This window comes from Tachypleus tridentatus, chromosome 7 (genome assembly GCF_004210375.1).
Source record: "Tachypleus tridentatus isolate NWPU-2018 chromosome 7, ASM421037v1, whole genome shotgun sequence".
Taxonomy (NCBI): Eukaryota; Metazoa; Arthropoda; class Merostomata; order Xiphosura; family Limulidae; genus Tachypleus; species Tachypleus tridentatus.
Window position 1 is genome coordinate 20,348,754 of NC_134831.1, and position 6,094 is coordinate 20,354,847.

General features: G+C 29.3%; 1 long non-coding RNA gene across 1 annotated transcript; it reads right to left on the reverse strand.

The window, feature by feature from the left end:
* Positions 1–1,356: 1,356 nt before the first annotated feature.
* LOC143257951 (uncharacterized) lies at positions 1,357–5,232 on the reverse strand. The gene is made up of 5 exons (XR_013032043.1): positions 5,163–5,232; positions 4,901–5,018; positions 4,467–4,544; positions 3,116–3,235; positions 1,357–1,540 (listed from the first exon to the last, which is right to left on the reverse strand). It is a non-coding gene; the product is annotated as an uncharacterized LOC143257951 (long non-coding RNA).
* Positions 5,233–6,094: the final 862 nt, after the last annotated feature.

Sequence of the window (6,094 nt, forward strand, 5' to 3'; positions counted from 1 at the left end):
TTATCGGTGGTTCATAGCTGATTAAACCTTCAGCTCACTTTATAGAGTATATTTGCCTGATTTGTGAGACCGAAAGGATTTGACATTGAAATATCTTGACAGAAGCTATTGGTTTCAAGACAGCCGAAAGTTCATATGCATATATCCAGCAGAAGCTAATATAAAGTGTAATTGATATACGAAATTTTACAGCTCAGGGTAAGTGAAGTGGTGTTTAGCAAAGAATAAAAGAGATCATGTCTCAGGCTCTATACAAACGTTATCTTTCCCGTAAGATGAACTTGGTCATTGTGGATGAAGTGAAATCAGTCATTTCTGTAGCTGATTTTTACTCAGCATTGGAAACGAGCTATGTCTTTATCAGTAGCTCATATGTACCTGCCAAGTGAATCAAATACCAAAAAAGACATATCTGGTTGACAAACAGTTGAGTTAAAAATTTACTTTGACGCTCGCTGGACGAGCCAGATCAGAGTGACTAAGGCAATGGAAATGCAATCTGACTGCTTCATCAAGACATTAAGAAGTAAAGAGTAGTTATCGGGGAAGCTGGAACATCATCATGATGGCCGATTACTACCGGTCGTTGAAATGAGATGTTTAAAATACAATACATACAAGAACAATAAGAATACAGTTTATGAGACTAAAAGATATAATTTCATTAAAAAATCATAACGAATGAGGATGCATATTTTACACCAATTTTGACCCTTTTCTTTAGATTGTTTGTATTTTTGTGTACAAACGTAATTACAAAAAAAATGTTCATTGTGTTAAACGAAATAATAATTTGATCTAAGTGCGTTTTTTTCTTTTCTTCCTGATTCACAAATCTTATATGACAGAAATACATTAACATTATTTTCAAATCCTGCATAGCTGAATTATGGAAAATTGCTGTGTGCTTGTACTTCATAAATGTTACAAATATCCAGTAAAATATAAAATATTTCTTAACTCGTTTCACTTTGTTCGTGGTATTATTCTTTAATGAAATGTTTTATCTTCCTTTGTTGGCTTATAGTATGTTGCTGCTCATGGAGAAATCTGGTGAACACACTCTGTTAACCTATTTTTGCTAGAGCGATGCTGGCTTTGTAAACTGCTTGTTGCAAGTCATTTAAACATGTGTATGAGAATATTTAATTTTTAACATAGTAACGAGTTTTGAATATGTGTTTTATTATATTGCATATTACACTTAATCACAGATGAGTCTCCGATTACGTTATTTATCACGGTTTCAAATAGTCAGAAATTGTTATTTGAATTTAAAGTTAATTGAGTGTCAATGTACGTTAAATTTATGATATTTGCCAACAAAACCGATACACACAATTGTCTTTTTCAACACAAATTTATTATATACACAATTCACACAATTTTGATACTTATATTACAGAATCTACAAATATACATAACAGGTGGGGCATTTGCAAAACATATATATATATATATATTAAACACATAGAAACATAGATATTAAAATAAATATACAAAATCCATTATACATTCGTTGTCACTGCTCTGCCAGATTCTGTGTGTAAAGTAAAAATATTTGTTCAGAAAATATGCTTTTTCTACATTATACTCATTTTATTAAATTAGTGTCTGTATATTATAAGTTTAATGTACTCTTACAGTGTAGAGCACTCTAATGACATGCTGACAAATTAAGAGTAAATAATTTTATATGTTAAACTACAAATTTTTACCAACACGATTTCCACAAAAAAAGGGCAACAAGTTAGGCTAAAATACGACTAAACCATTCTGAACATTGATGACACTTTTAACACTTGATAACAGAAACAGTTTAAGTTTTATAAGTCTGTAAATCCAACAAGAACTGCGTAAGAATCTATAAAAATTTATTTTCAACCATTCCTCTATAAGCAGATGTCTTCAGGTTTGAATTTTCTACTGATAAAAATGTTACATACACTTTAAATAAAATTCACTACATATCAGCAGTGCTATAATTCTTTCTATAACTTCTTGAACCATTCCCAGTTGAATAAAAATTTACGATATATTATAGCATTTTCCTTACTTTGGAATAAAAGTTGAACTCTAAGCAGGTATAAAGATCACACAAAAGTAGAAAAACAAAATCAACAAGGTTCTTCTAATTCCTTTTCTCAAACCATTAAAGAAATAAATTTTTCTATGAATTATTTAAAAATATTTAAATTTTTTATTTACATTTTGAAAAATAAATATTTGTTTCACATTTTTAGTAGATTTGTTTATTTTTCTCACTCATGCATCTGAGAAAGTACTAAAAAATGTGGAATGATGTTGTATTCTTTATCATGTTAAAATGTGTTAAGATATGCATAAATGATTTCTTTTACAAGGATTTACATAACCCACTAACACAGTTTTTATTATTTTTATTTATAAAGGCATAAAAATGTCATTTATTTATTTTTGAATTTAGAGCATGTGCAATTGCAAAAATTTATGCAAATACAACAAACAGGAAAGTAACTCTTATTATTATACAATAAATTGTATCTTATTAAACTTATACATGTAAATATAAAAAGTTATTAATATTCCTTTTCACTGGAATCTTTTTTTTTCTTAACATACAGAGAAAACTACCTCTTAGATGAACCATACAAATTATAGTAAAAACAAGTGTTTCTATCAACTGTGAATGCATTAAAATTTAAAGTATCTGAAAACAAACTCCAACAAAACCGAGTTCTATAATGTCAGAAATTTTATCATAGGAACATTACTATTCAGTTGAAACACTTCTCCCAATTACAAATCAACTAAAGTAAATTGAAATGGATGGATTTAAATGTAGCTAAAAATTTTAACAAGTGAAAATAATTACAATGGCCATGAAGACAAATATTATTCTATTTTTTCACTAGTAAAAGCTGATACTGTATGGAATTTATGGATATTACAAAATAAACAATATTTAATTATGAGGCGGCATCTTAAATTAAAGTTCTCATACTGTTAGATGAACAGCCAAGCATAACAATGAACTTTCACAATTACTGTTATTGTTTTTATTGTGTTTCATTAGGATGTAAGGTTCAATGAAGAAGAAAATATCTTAGTAAAATAATAGTAATTTATAACATACCTTTAAAAGTTAAGAAGCAGTGTATAGTTTATCTGCATTCACTTCCAGAAAGTCTCTAAAGAGCGGAGACAAACGAATTTTGATCTCTGGCTTCCCATTTGTTGTAATGAGGAGATATATCTGAAAAAAAGGAGTGTAACTTAATGAATAATTCAATAACTTAACTTAACTGCTTAAAATAATTCTGATACTAAAAAAAATATGTACATATAATGAAATATATATGGGTATATATATATAACATTAAAAGTTCACATGGTATTGATGACTTTTTACAGAGTTTCCCAATTTACCCTTTTATATCGAAATATCAAATAATTTATAATACTTTCTGAACTATGCTACTATTTTTACTGGGGCTAATTATATTTTACTGCAAAGTTTTGTTGATATAAAATGTACTAGCTGTATTTGGATGAGATGAGTCACAATACCCATTTGTAACTAATTTTTTCCTTGATATATCAGAAAATAGCAAGATGTTTCTAATGTTAAACAATTGAATATTTTCAAAGTTAAATAGTATTTATCTATTGCATCACATATATTGTAATAATGTTATGAAAAAAGTAACTGCAATGAAAAACGATATATATACATTTACTGTTTGTAATAATTAAGTCATTATAACAAGAAAATAAATCAACTCGTAGCATTCAGTTTGGATCTTTATATTTCTTATGCATACTAACATGTTTACATCCCTAGAAATTTTTTTATTCTTATACAGAAGACAAAAGTGAAATATTGTCAAAGTTGGGAGAATTATGAAGAATGTGCCATACTTGAGTAACCTGACATTAATAAACCATTGCTTTGAATTTTAGCAGGATAATGATACAGAACTTTGTGTCCTGCTGAGTAAAGTAATTTGAAGAAGATAGTAAGGATTTGTTATGTGAAATTTACAAAATAATCAGCTTAACGTCATGTGTTCATTCAACAGAAAAGTTTTTAAGAATTAATGAACCTACAAGAAGAATTTTAAAAACATGTCAACACATAAGTTTAAAAAAATAAGTAATTGATTAATGAAGTGATATAGTTAAGGTAAAATAATACCTACTAATTAATTATAGATTAGTACTGTGTTCCAAAAATAAAGTTTTATTACGAATATTTTATTACTGAGTACAAATTTAGCTTTAAGTTACAATATCATTCTTTTGCAACCTTCCACAAAATTTCAAGGGTTCATACCTTGGACTCACACTTCTGTCCAACACAAATACAGAACCTCAAACTTGAATTCAAATATTAATAAGTGTAATTACCCTATTCAATTTACCATACTTTTCTTTAAGTTTAAACGAAATAAAGCTGCTGAGGTACATATTATTTTTAAACTTACCCATAACGAATTTTTTTTCTTGGTATATTTGTTCCTAGGATCTTTCACATAAACCTCTTTTACAATATTTTTTGCACACTGGTAAAAAAAGTGCAGTCATTAATATTACAACTATGAAGTAATAATTCTAACTCAATGATATATATTAAAAGAGCAACTGTAAGTAAATTCAATGCTCAGACATCAGTGATGAAAACAAAGAGAAGCTTGTCAATTATATAATCACAAGACTGTGAAAAATAAACAAAAACTTATATTCAATCCTCTAAATTACATCATTAAAGTTATGAATCACCTTGGGCTACATTTTTAACTTGAAACATAAATCATTACAAAATATGCCTTTTTGCTACACAGGTGAAATAGACAAAGTAAATATTAATACTTTTGTAACATTATTGATATCACAAGAAAACAGACTGGATATTTCTTACGATGTTTCTAACTAAATCATTCCTGACGAAAAAAAAAGTAGGTTTTTGATTCTGTAGCATTGAAATCTGCAGTTCGATCTTCCTCAGCAGAATCAGCATACATCCCAAAGCGGCTTTCCTGTAAAAAAGCACACACCGTTTAAATAAAAGTTTTTATCTTCCATAAACATTAATATCACGTTATTCAGTAAAGAAAATACTGTAAAACAATCCCTGTAAATCTCAAACTTATTTTAGTATTGTAATAAGGAACTTTCCTCACAAGATTAAGTTTTCCCATTTTGTGCTACCCTCTATATGTGATTTTTAATAACGCATGCCACAACCATTTTGCACCCACCTATTGGAATCAAAGATTTCAAGATATCTTCCATGCAAATCATAAAGCGTCACCTTCTTTCCACCAATAGGAATACACCATCATCACGTGACGAATGTATCTATTTTTTTTGTGTGTGTGTGTCACTTTTTTGTGATGCTGAGGTTTAGACATTTTTATTTTTCTTCAAGTTTTGGTTGGAGTGATTTACGTTAATGTAACTTACAATTTATATCAAGAAATTTCAAATTTGAGTTTGAAAGAAGTTATTTACTCCTGTTTTAATATTTCACTTGTTTGTTCGATCTCAAGCCTGAATTTCTCAGTTAACGTTACGACTTCAGATACTTCTCATTCATACGATGCCTTACTTCAGGCCACAGGTGCAAGCGACCAAGCAGGCTATTTACTAGCATTCATTCATAGGAAAATTTGAGCATTATATGGGACAACATTTGTCTGAAAGGGATTTTGATCATTTCTCCTCACCCCAACCGAGTTTCCCATGCCTTCTCACACACTTCCAGAGATTTCTGATCAACTTTCATCTGTTTCTTGGAATTTATTTCTCATGTGATGTTTTGTCTCTTCATTCTACCTCTTATGGTCCCAGTCTTTACCTTTTATATATTTTTGCCTCCCTACCTCATTTACTTTTCACCCATCCTTTGATAATCGGGTTTGTATTGAGTATTTCTCATCTCAGTTCGGTGATGGCATTAACATGTCTCATCCCTTACGCGCGATGGATCATTTCCTTCTCTCTCTTAAGGTTGGATAGATTGTTCACATCTGGACCAAAAAATGGTTACGTTCACTTCTGCCTGTTCAGGGGTTGGAGTGGCAAATCACAAATCTCCCATTTATCTACCAGG